At 39.7% G+C, this 16,982-nt stretch overlaps 1 protein-coding gene across 2 annotated transcripts in view; it reads right to left on the bottom strand.

The window, feature by feature from the left end:
- IPO11 (importin 11) overlaps positions 1-15,842 on the bottom strand; it is a 194,925-nt gene extending 179,083 nt beyond the window's left edge. For both annotated transcript variants that reach the window (XM_030321825.1, XM_030321834.2), the window contains exon 1: positions 15,668-15,842. The gene's annotated coding sequence lies outside the window, so the exon portion shown is untranslated. The remainder of the gene's footprint in view (positions 1-15,667) is intronic.
- Positions 15,843-16,982: the final 1,140 nt, after the last annotated feature.

Here is a 16,982-nt window from a genome sequence, read left to right as displayed (position 1 = left end):
TGAAAAGATGTTCATCATGTGTCACCTGGGAAATGCAAACTGAAACAATAAGATACACATCATGTCACCTATGAAATGACAATTAAAACAACAGTAAGATAACACTACACACCTATTACAATGTCAAAATCTAGAACAATGATAATACCAAATGCCAAGCAAGGATGTGGAGCAATAGGAACTCTCAGACACTATTGGAAAGAATGCAAAATATCCTTGGGAGACAATTTAACAGTTTCTTACAAAAGTAAACATACTCTTACTACACAATGCAGTGATTGTGCTTTTTGGTATTTACCCAAAGAAGATCAAACTGTGCACAAGGGGCACCTTGGTGGCTCATTCGGTTAAACGTCACTTTGACTCAGGTCATGATCTCACAGTTCAAAGCCCCACATTGGGTTCTCTGCTGTCAGCGTGGAGTCTGGTCCAGATCCTCTGTCTCCCTCTCTCTGCCCCTCCCTTGCTTGCCTTCACGTGCGCACGCACACACCTTCTCAAAAATAAACATTAAAAAATAAAAGAAAACTATGTCCACAAAAACCTGCACATAAGCTTTATTCTAACTGCCAAAACTTAGAAGCAACAAAGACATCCTTCAGTAGGTGAACAGATAAACTATGGTACATCCAGACAACAGATTATTGAGTGCTAAAAAGAAATTATCAAGCCATGAAAAAATATGAAGGAAACTTAAATACACATAACTAAGTGCAAGAACCCAATCCAAGAAGGCTGCATACTATAAGACTTCAACTATATAACATTATGGTAAAGTCAAAACTGATATAAAAGATCAGTTGAGTGGGAGGAGAGATGAACAGGCAGATCACAGATTTTTCAGATGGCGAAAATACTCTATATTATAATGATGGATAGATGTCATTATAACATTTGTCCAAACACACTGAATGCACAACACCGAGAGTGAACCCTTAAGGGAACTACACGCTTTGAGTGATTATGATGTGTCAATGTAGGTTCATCCTGGTAAAAAAAAAAAAAAAAAACTGCACCATTATGGTGAATGATGTTTAAAAAAAAAAAAAAATTATGATGAGGAATGTTGGTAATGGAGATTGTGTACGTGTGTGGGCAGAGTCTATTGGAAATCTATGTACCTGCCTCTCAATTTAGTGTAAACCTAAAACTGTTCTAAAAAAAAAAAAATTATAAAAAAAGCAAAAGTTTTGAATATACAGTTCTACAAAGATGAACAGATGGTCAATAAGCATATGAAAAGATGCCTAAATTATTAGCCATTAGAGAAATGCAAATCAAAACCACTACTATGACTAAAAACAAAAATAATAAAAGATACTGGTGAAGATGTGGAAAAAGTGGAACACTCATTCTTTGCTAGTGAGAATGTAAAATGGTGCAGCCACTTCGGAAAAGTCTGTCAGGGTCTAAAAATGTTAAACACATACTATATGAAAAAAAATTCTACCTCTAGGTATATATACCCAAAAGAAATGAAGATTTAGGTCTACATTTGTTGTACACTACAAAAACGTGACCAGCAATATCGTAATAGCAAAAAGTGAAAACAACTCAATGTGGTATTCCATCCAATAGAATAGTATTTGGCAATTAATAAGAATGAAATCCTGCAACATGCTACGACACAAATGAACCCTGATTCATTTGACCTGCTAGGTCAAAGAAGCCAGTCACAAAGACTGCAAGGTGTCTCTTTTAATGACATGCCCAAAATAAGCAAATTTATAAAGATAAAAGGCATATAAGTGGTTGCCTAGGGCCAGAGGATTGGGGGAAAATGTGGAGCGATTGCTGATGGGGATATGGTTACTATTTGGGTTGATAAAAATGTCCTAAAATTGATTGTAGTGATAGTCACACGACTCTGTGAATACACTAAAAACAACTGAATTATACACTTCCAGTGGGTGAACTGTATGGTCTGTGCATTACACCTTAATAAAGCTGTTTCTTTTAAGTGCCCTATGTAAATGCCAAATCAGCAAGAAACAACGAAGTGACTAAATAAATGAAAAATATGTGGTGGCACTAACAACAACCATAACTGATGTTAATTCAGATCAGGGAACACCACTATTTCAAAAAATTAAAGCCAGATAAAAGGACCTAATATTTTTGACACAAACCAAGGAGGTACCAAAGACACTAGCCTCATTCAAATCCATACTGCACCATTTGGATTCATTTACACTTCTCAACAGAGGTCAGTTCAGTTTGAACAAGAAAAGTCTTCCCTGTGCACATGTTATAGGCTGTTTAGCATCCTTGTATACTGTATGTTAATAACACTTCCTAGAAATGGTTTTGACTAGATATGCTTCCATATATGTCCGAATACCATCAAGTTTAAACAATCACCAAGGCTATTAAAGCATTCCCCATAAGACCTCATGCCAGACTGTCAAAGATTGATCTATTTTGGAATAAGAGATATGCAACAGAACATACATAACAAGGAAAAGAGAAGATATTTGTCTGCTTTCTCTTCTCTGATAAAATATCTCATGTAATTAAGAGTTTTAAAGGACCTACAAATTCCTGCTTGGTGACAGACACTACAAGTAAGCTTAAACCCTTCTAAACCAGTCAGGACTTAAAAATACTCTCTTTTAGGGGTGCCTGAGGGTCTCAGTAGGTTAAGTGTCCTACTGTTGGTTTCAGCTCAGGTCATGATCTCACGGTTTGTGAGTTCGATGCCCCCGCTGGGCTCTGTGTTAACAGCGCGGAGACTGCTTGGGGTTCTCCCTCTCCCCCTCTCTCTGTCCCTCCCCCACTCATGTGGTCTCTATCTCAAAATAAATAAATAAACTTAAAAAACAAATACTCTCTTTTAGTCTTGGGGCACCTGGGTTGCTCAGTCAGTTAAGCATTGGACTTTGGCTCAACTCATGATTTCGTGTTTCCCGAGTTCAAGCCCCGTGTTGGGCTCTGGGCTGACAGCTCAGAGCCTGGAGCCTGCTTTGGATTCTGTGTCTCCCTCTATCTCTGCGTGCCCCCCCCCCATTTGTCTTTCTCTCTCTCAAAAATAAACATTTAAAAAATACTCTATTTTACTGTTTTGTAATTAGACAAATATCTATGATGCCAAATAATATATACTATATAAAATACATATATAAGAGGGGCGCTTGGGTGGCTCAGTCAAGTTAGGCGTCCAACTTCAGCTCAGGTCATGATCTCACGGTTCGTGAGTTCAAACCCCACATCAGGCTCCCAGCTATCAGCACGGAGCCCACTTCAGATCCTCTGACCATCCCCCCTCTCTGCTCCTCCCCGGCGCACTCTCTCACCTCTGTGTTAGGGTAGTCCTGGCGTTTATGTGGATTCTTATAATGTAAAAATGTAATCTTAGTGATGAAAAAGTACTTTTTTAAAAGATCAAGACTTTTCCCTTTATACCTGCTCTAAATTTCCATGGGAATATTTGCTTGATTTCTCTTCCCCACTCTTAAAAAAGCACTATTTCTCAACCGCTACAAATCATTTATTTCTCTTGTCAAGTACGTACCAAGAAATCATGGCAATATATTAAGTATACCACATTTAAGTTGGTAATGTGGTCAGTAATTGCACTCTCATCCTAACAGTTCATAAAAGAAAACTTAAAAACTTTGTCTGTCAGTAGCAAGAACAGATAAGCAAGGGTGCTACCATATTACCTGCATTTGTGATGGCAATGTTTACCAAAAGGCAATCTCCCTTTCTCAGGGAACTCTCTGAGTCTTATATTCAAATGCCAGTTTTAACTGCAGTCATCTCTACAAGGCATTTCACATTCTTACTATTTGGTGTTTCTAAAGACAGTATCTTAAAATATGTAACAGCCGAAGAAAAATGAACCTAATCCAAAATTCACAATTATTTCCTTTCCTTTAAGCTTATTATATTTTTATAAATATTATATACAACATAGCATTTACAATAAGTGCCCATCACATAAAAGGAAAACAAACTTCTATTTGTTAGCACAAGTGTCTTTAATTTCAATTCTAATTATGCTCCGTCACAGTTTCCATATCAACTTGTTTCTTTACCAGGTAACACACTACTACATCTACTAGTCCTAAAGATACAAAAAGAAATCAAGTAACCTGCAGGGCCACCTGATGGTAAGAAGTCCATACCACATCCCAAAGAATACGTTCCAAGCATCCTGTTCCCCTAAAGGAAGGCCAGGGGAAGAGGAAGACACTGGAATTCTCAGTGACCACTTGGCCAACACAATCATCTGGAAATAGAACAAGGGTTTTCAGGGTTCAAAAAGTTAAGACAAAGAATGCTAAGAGGAGAGAACCTGAGGGAAAGAACACAACAGGAGCATAAATAACAGAATGCAAGAAGGAGGGAATTAAAATATGAAAATGAGGGGCCCCTAGGATGGCTCAGTGAGTTGAGCATCTAACTCCTGATCTCGGCTCAGGTCATGGTCTCAGGATCGTGGGATAGAGGCTGGTGTCAAATCCACGTAGACCCTGCTTAAGACTGTCTCCCTCAGGGAGCCTGGGTGGCACAGTTGGTTAAGTATCGGACTTTGGCTCAGATCATTATCTCAGTTCATGAGTTCGAGCCCCACATGGGGCTCTGCGCTGACAGCTGGGAACCTGGAGCGTGCTTCAGATTCTGTGTCTCCCTTCCTTTCTGATCCTCCCCTGTTCACACTCTGTCTCTCTCAAAAATAAATATTAATTTAATCAATTATGTTATATACATTAAATTATTAATGTTTATAAAGAAACATTAAAATTTTTTTAAATTAAAAAAAAAGATTCTCTCTCTCCCTCTGCCCCTCTCCCCTGACCCCACTCACACTGTTTCTAAATAAACAAACAAATGAAAATGAAAACCTTGCCTTGAGGCAAAACACGACAACCACAGAGCTTCCTTACAGCACAGTCTCTACTTCTATAGCTAAATAGTGCATTATTAAAAATACTCTCTACCAAAAGAAAATGTGCGATGAGGACATGAATGTGTTCTGAGCTTTATACAAAGTAAGTATGACAGAACTTAAGAAAAAGTAATAGTGTAAGCTACTGTTCTAGCAAACAGTGACTGAGAAACTATGGAACAAGAACAGAGGGATACAAGCAGGAGACAAAAATCAGCCAGTGAGAAAACCCTTGCAGAATCCACACTGAAGAAAAATATAAACATTTAGAAAGACAGAAAATAAAGGCCAGATATAAGCCACTGAGAAAATGGAATTAATAACTCAACAGCCCTAATTCTCCTCCTGAAAGAAGCAGTAGCGGGCAAATAAATAAAAACTTCAATGGAGAGTAGCCTTTTGATGAAAAGTATAAGCAATATAGTATTTACCATGTATTACTGGAGTACTTCCTAAAGAGAGATGAGAGAAAGATGTCATTTTTTTTTTAAAGATAGTTAAATTCTTGCAAGTTGAATCATGATCTATAGTTCCAGTCTACAAACTTATAGGAGAGAGAAACACATTCTTGGAGAATTAGGGATAGGAAACATTAGAAAACTGCTGGAGTAAAAAGCAAACTAGAAAAAGCCAAGAAAGAAATGAATTTCTGTGAAGACCAGGGAAAAATTCAAAGATGATACAAACAGAAAAGTTATATTAGAAAACTTAGAGACACTTTATTATTTTGAGAAACCAAAGTCTTAAATTAGAAGAAAATAGCTTGCTAAACGAAAAAAAAAAGTAGTTAAATACGAGTTGAACCAAGCTCCTAGATCTTGCTAACAACATATTCAGAAGGGCAGTTAGGTGGAAGTAAAAAAAAAAAAAAAAAAAAAAAAAAAAAAAAAAAAAAAAAAAAAAAAAAAAAAAAGACTGACCTCATGAGTTGATCTTCGTTACAGGTCGGTGATAGGTAGAAAGGTTCATGACATGATTCTACTTTCAGGTTTTTTGGGGTTTTTTTTTAGTGGTATCTAACAGACCATGACACAGATCACCAAAGCTGTTCCCAGCAAACATCACCTGGAAAAGTACAACTACACTGGAGTGTAAAGTACTCCTTCTCCCACACCATTGTTCTACATAGCATGTACTTCTATTACTACACCTATTCCTTACTTACTTGCATCCCATCTACAAAATCATGAGCTGCTTAAAGGCAAAAACTGCTGATTCATCTATATATGCTAGCACCTACTACAATATAAGGGATACATACAGCAAATACTCAGTAAATATTTGATGAACTGAACAAAACAATACTGTGATGGTCACTTCCAAGAGTGGAAGGCAAACTTAGAAAAGGTCAAACAGAAAGAGTTCACAGACACAATAATCCTTCTCGAAGAACAGGGATTACATCACAGTAAAGAGTATCTACAAAACATATTACAAGTGGGCGCCTGGGTGGCTCAGTGGGTTAAGGGTCCAACTCTTGATTTCGGCTCAGGTCATGATCCCAGAGCCTTGGGATGGAGCCCAAGAGGCTCTGTGCTGAGCATGGAGCCTGCTTGGAATTATTTTTCTCTCTCCCTCTCTCACTGTCCCTTCCCCGCTTGCGCGCTCTCCCTCAAAATAAATAAATAAACATTTTTTAAAAATACTACAAGAGTAAACAGTATGCTTGCTAAATGAATGAAGGGAAAGAAGAGAAAAAACTAAAGTAATTGTTCTACTGAATGGGGCATATCAGGGCAACAAAATTCAGCAGTACCTTTCACTGGGAACATCTAACACCCTTTGTTCTAATCCTGTACTCTCTATACAACTTCCTGATATTTACTCAGTTTATCATTAGACTTTTCTACATTCGTTCATTCATCAAATATTTATGGAACACCTACAAGTTCCAGGTTATAATTCTAGTCACCTGAGATGTATCAATGAACTAATAAGACAAAAGAGTTCCTGCGCTTACAGGCAATATAGTCTAGTGGTGGGAGACAGGGAAATGAATGGGGAAACCATACAGTATTGAAGAAGGCAGTAAACGGCACCAGGAGGCAACTGTAAGAGATGTCTAGTCCAGTAAACCCAAATGTGTGCATCTCACTGGGAGTTTTTAGTAAAATGACATTGAGAAACTACAATAAATTTCTTGCCTGTTCATTGTACACAACACTTCCCCATGAATGAGTATTTCATAATAGGAAAAGTTAAAAAGCTTATCCTAAACAAGTGACAATAAATAAATAAAATCTATATAAAAACAGCAATTATAGTTATTGGCTTTATAGTTTCTTCTATGATATAAAACAAAGGAAGAAAAAGCAGTAAGCTAGATTTTGAGCTTTGAATCAAAGGAATAGCACAGCCCAAATTTAATAGACTATAACTGATTGGATTTAAGTTGAGTCAAAACCTTTCACTAAGTGCTAAGGGATCATCAGTCCTCTCCAAGTATACATATCTTTGGGGCGCCTGGGTGGCTCAGTCAAGCGAGCTTCCAACTCTTGGTTTCAGCTCAGGTCATAATCCCAGGGTAGTGGGATCGCGCCTGTTTTGGGCCCTGCATTGGGCTCCACAGTGACCATGGAGCCTGCTTAAGATTCTCTCTCTCTTCCTCTACCCCTCTCCCCTGTTGCACGGCTCATGCTCTCTCTATATATAAATATTTTTTTTAATTTAAAAAAAATGTAAAAACCGAAAAGCCAAATATACACATCTTTGATTGATAGTCTCCCATTACTGGTCCAGGACAACACTGTCTATAATGCTGTCTCAAAAGAATCTCATTCTTGTGAGAGTCTAGCCTAAAGAGTCACTGCATTTATAAAAATTCATTCATTAAAACATGTATGGAATTCATACCAGTAATGTCTCCACCGTTCGGAACTATGACACATTTTATCATTAAAATAATGTTTTCAAACATTAAAATAATTTTTTATCATCTTGGAGCTATGCATATCAGTTCTCTAAATAGTAAATATAGCTGATCCTCAAACAATGCATTTAAGTTTTGACTCCCCCAAAATTTAATAGTTTGCTGATGAGAAGCCTTAACAATAAACTGTTGAATAAAACATATTTTGTATGTCATATTGTATATATTATATGCTATATCCTTACAGTGAAATAAGCTAAAGAAAAATATTAAGATAAGGACAAGAAAATACATTTATAGTACTATAATGTATCAAAAAATACACACACACCTGAAAACAGACCCACAGATTTCAAGGCATTTGATCAAGGGTCAACTGTACATCTGATTTAAGCATTTTATTTTACTGACCAAGATATTGTGTCTCAAAGAGGTTAAGAAGATAAACTGTGACTTCTCTTAAGTCCCAGGTTCATTAGTGACATTTCTAGAACTAGAAAGAAGTCTACTACCCCAACCTAATACTCCACGGACTACCACATTTTCCTTTTGATCCGTGTTGTCCATTGATACCTCAAGTGAAATTAACAGATTTTTTTTTATAAAGTTCTAAACTTGAGAACCGGAATACATCAAAACTATCGCTCATTTTCCTGGTAAATTATACTACATCAAAAGTTGAAAACCAAAATTAATGGAGTTAACAAAAATATCATTGGCAATATTAACAAAATAAAAATTATAAGATATTTTAAATGAATAAACAACGATAGATTACATAGAACATACAGGAAACCTTTGTGAATCAACAAGAAATACAAAAGAAAACTGGACAAAGCATATAGACAATTCACAGAAAAAGCCAAATGGGTTATAAATACCAGAAAAGATGCTACCTCACTAGTTATCAGGAATTTTTATTTTTTTTATTTAAAAAAAAATTTTTTTTTAATGTTTATTTATTTTTGACAGAGACAGAGACAGGGACAGAATGCGAGTGGGTTAGGGGCAGAGAGAGAGGGAGACACAGAAGCAGAAGCAGGCTCCAGGCTCTGAGCTGTCAGCACAGAGCCCGACGCGGGGCTCGAACTCAAGAGCTGTGAGATCATGACCTGAGCTGAAGTCGGACGCTCAACCGACTGAGCCACCCAGGCACCCCAGGAATTTTTAAAAAAACAGATATATTACTTTACAATAATCAGACTGGTGGGGGCACCTGGCTGGCTCAGTCGGAAGAACATGCGACTGTGACTGCCAAAATTAGTCAGACTGGCAAAAATTAAAAAGTCCCCAAAATATTCAACATTAGCCTGTGGAAGAGAGACCCTTATGCTTGCTAAGAGTATATATACATTGGTACAACCACTCTGGAGAGCAATCCTGCCATCTCTAAAAAACCTAAATGTGTATGTGTATGCGTGTGTGTGTGTGTGTGTGTGTGTGTGCATCCTACAACCAAACAGGTTTTATCCATTGGCCCAGCAATCGCACACTTGGTGCTATAACCAAAGAAACTCCTACACAGGCTTATAAGAGCAGACAAGGATAAGGGCATTTATCCTGGGAGTTGTCTATAGTAAGAAAGAGACAACATGGGTCCATCTTCAGTGGAATAGACACATCAAATCTATCTTATAGATTTTGCTCCCTCTGACTAGAAAACTCTTGCCTCTAAGTACCTGCATGTTTTGCTCTTTAACTTCAATTCAGTCTTTGCTCAAGTTGTTGACTCATCAAGTTGGTTGTTGCTGACCACCCAATCTAAAGTATCTTACCCTCTTACGTTCAACGCAGAATCTCTCTTTTCTGGATATCTTTCTTAATTTCTCTGCATGACACTTTTTACTATTTGACATTCTAATATCTATGTGTTTATTGTACAGACTCCCTCAATTAAAACTTAAGGTCCAGACACCAGGAACTTCCTTTGTTCAAAGGTGTATCACCATAATCTAAAAATGCACCTGGCACATAGGAAAGTGAGTTATAAATATTTGTTAAATAAATGAATTCAATTACTAAATCCCAATCTCTGCATACAGTTATGTAAAGTCTCAAATCTGAACCCATCTCTGACTTTTCAAGCCCATTCAAACTAACCTCCAGAGTATGTAACATCCCACTTTGTTTCAACTCTCTGGTAATTCTTGTTTTTTTTCAATGTATATTTATTTTTGAAAGAGAGAGAGACCGAGCACAAGCAGAGAAGGGGCAGAGAAAAAGAGAGACACAGACTCTGAAGCAGGCTCCAGGCTGCTGTCAGCACAGAGCCCCACACAGCGCTCGAACTCACGAACCTTGAGATCATGACCTGAGCTGACGTCGGACGTCGGACGCTCCGCCGACTAAGCCACCCACCCTGGCTCCCGTAAACTCTCTGGTAGTTCAACTTGCATTCACGGTACTCAACAAGGAAGCAGCTTCTAATGGCCAGGCATTACTCTGAGAGATAAAGAATGAATAAAAGAGACGGGCACCTGGGTGGCTCAGTCAGTTAAGCGTCCGGCTTTGGCTCAGGTCATGATCTCACCACTCATGAATTCAAGTCCCCCATCAGGCTCTCTGCCGTCAGCACGGAGCTCCTTTCAGATCCTCTGTCCCCCTCTTTCTTTGCCTCTCCCCGCGTGTGCATGCACTCTCCTTCTCTCTCAAAAATAAAATTAAACATAATACATACATACATACAAACATAAATAGTCTTTGAGCTCCAGTTCAAAAATGATGACTGCAGCTGGGTCCCAGGTTTCAGGGTTGCTAGAACGATCCAGGGCACAGCTACAGCAATCCATGTCAAGTAGCACCCACAGCAGGGAGAGCTCCACTCACTACTTTACAGCACTCTCATACGTAAAAGTGAGCATGCTGAGCATCTTCCTGAAGTTGATCACAGAGAGCTCGAGAGATCCGAGTTCATCGCCTACCCACAACTCCGCATCAAGTCAAAGTCCTTTTCCAGGGGGAGTTCTTTTCCAAGTCCTACTCCAGGGGAGTATGATTACTCTATCCTTTAACCCTCATGTGAATCCACTCCCGACTGGCTATGAGGATGAATAAAGAGAACCTGGACCACTACCCAGCAGGGACCACAGCAGCGGTTTGGACCATGACTCTGCACATGGACCAGAAGTATACGGGACATTAAGTGCACCTTCCTTACTTGCCTCAAATGATGACCAGTATACTGATCTTCCATCCCTTTGGTTATGGCAGGATATAACTTAAATAAATAACTTAGATTAGTCCACAAACAAACAAACAAACAAAAGAGTCTTTGCTTTCCAGTCTTAAGAGAAAAAAAGACAACAAAGCTGTTTTGGAAACACCTAAGAGAAAGACCTAACTCAGCCTAAACAGGTTGGGGAAAGCTTGGTGAGGCAGGAAAGGGGGACAAGATAGCATTTGTGCTGGGTCATGAAAGCTGAGTAGGAGTTATCCAAATGAGTAGGTTGTATGTGTTGTCAAAAAGGTGATAGGTATATTCTAGGCAGAATACACACAACATACTGATGTCTCAACTTTAAAAAACATTCAAACACTTGAAGAATTGCAAATAGTTCAGCATGACAGAATCATGTGAGGCAGGAAACAGAAGATGAAAGCAAAAAGCAAGCAAGGTCCAAATCATTAAGGTCCTTATTTCCTAAATTTGGTAGTATGGATTTTAATCTGAAAGCCTGCATGGCAGAAGAACACTACAATCTGTCTACAAAACAAGAAAGGGTTTAGAGGGATTATATCCATTCTCAGATTCAAAGAAATTATTTACAATGCTTACACCAAAGTCCACATACTAACGATAATCCGAACCAAGGTAGTAGCTGGCAAGGAAAAATAGATGAAAGACGTAGAAGATTTGGTAAACGATTGGGGGCAGGGTGGTACATAAGGGTAATTAGAGGGTAGAGTTAAGACTTGGGGCATCTCCAACTGACTGGCAGGCATGGATCATAGGAGGCAGAGAAGCAACTTCGGAAAGAGTGATATATCTAATTTTTGACCTGAACTTTATATATCTTAAGACAACCACATAATGTGTCACAGTTGCAGGGTAATCTGTGCTAAAGAGACGGAGATCTGCTAGTTATCAAAATAAAGTCAATAGTTGAAGTCATCAGAGATAAGACCATTTAAGAGCAGGTAGAGACAGAAGAGAGAAGAAGACTGTGCGTCACTGTGATAGGAAAATTTGAATTGGTCAAAGACAGAAAACTGCACCAAGGAAAGACTGGCCAACATACATGGAAATAAGGAGACCACAGTGTCACAGAAGCATAAGAGAATTTCAAAGAGAAATGTCAACATGTCAAATGATGACACGGATTCCATTAGATTTCACCACAAAGAGATCAATGGTGGCCAAATTCAGGGACTTGGACTGCTAGACTTCAATATATTGGGGAGGGAGGGGGAGCGAATAATAAGGAGGTGGAGAAAATTAATATAGGTAACCTTTCCAGAAACTTAAAGGAAATAATTACAGATGAAACTGAAGAGGAATCTAGAGTGAGAGTGTATTTAAAGGAATTTTTTTTTTTAAATCCTAATAAGTTAGTGCCCATTCAAAGTAAAACAGGACGAACCAAATGTTATGGACTGAATGCATTCCCCCAAAATTCACATGTTGGAGCCCTCACTCTCAGGACCCTCAGAATTGGAGATAAGATTTTTGAAGAAGTGACTAAGTTAAAATGAGGTCATTAGAGTGGAGCCCTAATCTAATGCAAGTGGTGTGCTAATAAGAAAGAGATACCAGAGATTCTAGCGCACAAAGCAGGTGGTTACCTCTAAGTCAAGGAGAGAGCCTCAGAGGAAATCACTCCTGCTGGAACCCTGATCTTGGCCTTTCAGCTTCGAGAACTATGAGAAAATAATTTTCCATTGTTTAAGCCACCCAGCCTGTGGTATTGTTACAGCAGCCCTGGAAAAACAACATAAGACACCAAGGAAACACTGTCCCTGAGGAGAAAAAACTCAGAGCACAGGAGAGATGACCAGAAAGAAGTAGACATGTTTGCAAGTGCAAGAGGACAAAAAACGGTAACCAATGCCACCAATGTATTTCGTTTCCTCTGTCATGTAAATATTTTTTAGTGTTTATTCACTTTTTGAGAGACAGAGACAGAGTGTGAGCAGGGCAAGGGCAGAGAGAGAGGGAGTCGAGCAGGCTCCAGACTCCAAGCTGTCAGCACAGAGCCCGACGTGGGGCTTCAACTCACAGACCGCGAGATCATGACCTGAGCCAAAATCAGATGTGTAACCGAATGCGCCACCCAGGCGCCCCCCTCTGTCATGCAGAAGTGACATTATCCAGGAAAGAATAAGGAGGGAATGTGGTGGGTTCATAACCACCATAGGAAACAGCAGTTTCTAGAGAAACACAGAATTATTGGACTGCTTGCCCATCACTCAGTAAATGTTTGTTGTGGAATGGATTCCTAGCTCTCATTCACGAAAGCTTTAGTTCCATTTTAAAATGGCAATAAATAGCAAAAGAAAAGCGTTCGAATAAGTCTGAACCCGGATTATGAACATCAGGCAAGTTACTTACCACTGCCATGTCTGTTTCTTCAACCAGATGAATCAGACTCGATAAGCAGCAAAGGATTACCTCAGATCAAAATAAATGCTCTAATTTTACATAGCTTTACCCATGACCTCAGTCTTCCAACTCTTCCCAACCAAAGTAGGGTGTCTCAAGTTTTAACATAAATTCCTATCATCTGGAAAGCTTGTTAAGATCCAGGTTCTGATTTATTAGGTTTAGGGTTAAGCTTAAGCTTGGGCATTCTGAGCAAACACTGACGTGATGCCATACATCATACTCAGAGTAGGAACGGTGCAGAACACTGATCCAACTCAAGCTCTACAAAGCTTATAATTGTGGGCTTATCTGTAATCAGCCTGATATTTACAAAACAAAAACAAAGATGTTCCAGACTCACACCTGCACTAAGTATGTCTTGCCATTCCCTAAAACACTCTGAAATTAACTTGATGATAGTCATCATTTGGTACAGATAGGATTAGCACAGAAATGAATAATACTGGAATCAGTAACACCGTATTAGGAGAAGCAAGATTAAAATACCAATGCACAGAAAATGGGGAAGGGGATTAAGAGGTACAAATTCCCAGTTATAAAAGTAAGTCACAGAGTTGAAAAGTACATTGCAGGAAATATAATCAATAATACTGTACCAACACTGTATAGTGACAGTAACGACACTTATCATGGGGAGCACAGCATAAGGTATAGAATTGTTGAATCAGCATGAACTGATCAGAACACCACATGAACTAATGTAACACTGTATGTCAACGATACTTCAACAAGAATAATATAAATACACACCATGCACACATATATGCACATACACACAACACAATGGTTAAAATCCATCTAACCATGTTATCTTTCTCAAAACATGAATATTTTTATTTCTAGAAAAACATTTAGCTCTAGACAAGTCTGTATATTCTAACTGCCACATGCCTACAAGGGTTCTTTTGCATTCTGGATTCTGAATGCTATCATTCAATGTCATAAAATTTAAAGATTTTTATACTAATTACCAAATAATTTTCATGCATTTGTTTAGAACCTCCAATCCTATTACCACAACTAAATTCATCTGTAATGAGGATTTTCTTTTGCTTTGGGAAGCGTAACTAGGACAGAGACAGCCCAGCTGACCTAGGGCTATAATATATGGCCACAAACCATAGCTCTAATTAAACTGTTTCTACTATTCCCTGTACTAGGTTACAGGAGGGAAAAAATTCCACAATCGTATCACAACCAACAAGGATTTTCATTCTAATTTCATAGCAATCTTCAGTGATGCAAGATAGAAAAAAAGGTGTCATGCAATGGAAGCCTTACAGTCGCTCTACCCTTAACCTGAAGCCTCTATACTGAAAAGAGAAGTTTAAAATAACGTTAAAACGGAGGCATGAACTCTCTAACCAACACACACACCAAAAAAAGAAAGAAAGAAAGAAAGAAAGAAAGAAAGAAAGAAAGAAAGAAAGAAAGAAAGAAAGAAAGAAAGAAAAGAAAGAAAGAAATAATTAGGGCTGTAAACTGCTCTTTCTTACCCTATACTGAAGAATAACCAATTCTCAAAAGCACTATAGCACTACAAACGAGCTCGCTTACACTGGGGTGGGGAGAAGGTATGTCTATTGCAATCTTGGCACCTGCAGGCAATTTACCACTCCTACCTAATTTACTCAAATCACTTTCACCTAATAATACTTCCCTCATTCACCACTATGTAACAACAGAATAAAAAAGAATGACAAATGCAATGGGCCTCAAAATAGTTTTGCTGAATCACAAATACCCTCAATATAAAGCTGCAGAAGTCGCTGAGCTTGAGCATTGGCGGCCATACCTCAGCAAGCGGCTCCTCGGAAAATGTGTTAACTTCCTGCACCTGTTCATTAAAGGCAAGGGTCTAATGTTTAATTAGAGCGTTCACAGCATTGCTATTAGCAGCAATGTACTGTGTGCAATAACAATATACAGTGGCTTTCTACTAAAACTGACCACGTTCTCTCAAAATGGGCATCACCTATGCCCCAAGGGCAAATACACCACCCTGGCCCGCAACCGCAGCCACAATGGGCACCCTATGCTCTCCTCATCTTGGCACCCAGCCCGTCTTCCTGCACCCCCATTCCTCCTCGACCAAGCCTCCCCCTCCCAGGGCTGACTCGGCCAGGCCCCAGCTCCAAGTAGTTCCTAGGGTTACGCAGAGAGCCAAGCCTGCAGGCCGCTCTCGCCGCGTTTCTGCTCTCTCTCCTCTCCGACTAGCCCAACGTTCTTCCCTCGCCTCTCCCGTCTCCGCTGCCCAGCCCACTCCTCCCTTCCACTCGCGCGCTCTGTAGCTCTCAGGCCTCACCGTTTGGTTCGGTCCGGAATACCCCGGCTCTCCCGCTTCCAGTCCCCAACACGAAGCGAAGTCGGTTGGTCCCGCGCCTCACGCTTCCAGTCCACACGCCGCCGCCTACTGATGCCGAAAGCGGCTTCTAGGAACGCGCCATGTTCAGCGTCGCGGCTCCAAACGACGCGGACGCGGGAATACTGCGTCACAGACACCCGGAACGCGTGGAATTGGCAAAGTGAGAAGGCGATAGGAGAACTGCACAAGAGGAGGGAGGTGCTTCCCCTTCGAAACTGAAAGCGCCGGGGGGCTAAAGCAGCTATCTGCGCTTGCGCATTACAGAGCGTGGAGCCTGAAGTCAGCCGGATTTGTAACCATGGAAACGTTAACCCCGTGTAGCCCAATTCCCAGGACAAATCGTTGTCTCCTGGTTTGATTGAAGCCTGCTTGAATCGGAACCATTTTCCCTTCCCCGTTCCGGATATCGGTTCTAAACTGCATTGTTTTCCGAGTCCGTCTCAGCTTAAATGAGTTATTAAAATAATCTTACTCCCATTGGTCAACCCTCCCGTGAATATTTTTTTTCAAGTCCTAAATTTGCTGGGCGCTCTACTCCAGAACGATAGCAGGAAAAGTGTAGTTCTGCCTGCCTCTGCTACTAGCTAGTGACCTAAGTTTTCTTTACTTTTTTTTAAAGTTTTCATTTTTATTTATTTTTTGAGAGAAAGAGAGAGAGAGAGAGTGGGGAGGAGCAGAGAGAGGAAGACAGAATCCCAAGTAGGCTCCGCACTGTTCAGCACAGAGCCGGATCCCAGACTCCCAGCTCAGGGACCGTGAGCCAAAATCAAGAGTCTAAGGCTCAACAGACTTGAGCCACCTAGGCGCCCCCTCTAAGGTTTCCTTAGAAAGAGAAGTTGTAAAGACATGGTTGAGGGTTCATAAACATTAATAATAAAAAATAATAATAATAAACATTTACTGAACATTTAGAATATGCCAGATACAATTCTAAAATCTCAACATGATCGTGTATTTTAATCCTCAAAACAATCTGTGAGGTGCTATTATGCTACTGTTATAGGTGAAGAAACTGAAGCACAGAGAAGTCAGGTAATCTGCCTAAAGTCACACAGCTAGTAAGGGACACTGTTAGGATTTGAATCAATCATAAGACCTACATTACAAGGATGTTCACATTAGGGCTGTTTTTAAAGTAAAAATACAGTATTATAGGGGCGCCTGGGTGGCGCAGTCGGTTAAGCGTCCGACTTCAGCCAGGTCACGATCTCGCGGTCCGTGAGTTCGAGCCCCGCGTCGGGCTCTGGGCTGATGG

Source organism: Lynx canadensis, chromosome A1 (assembly GCF_007474595.2).
Source record: "Lynx canadensis isolate LIC74 chromosome A1, mLynCan4.pri.v2, whole genome shotgun sequence".
Classification (NCBI taxonomy): domain Eukaryota; kingdom Metazoa; phylum Chordata; class Mammalia; order Carnivora; family Felidae; genus Lynx; species Lynx canadensis.
The sequence above is the reverse complement of the archived record's forward strand: the minus strand, read 5'-3'. Positions and strand labels throughout refer to the sequence as shown.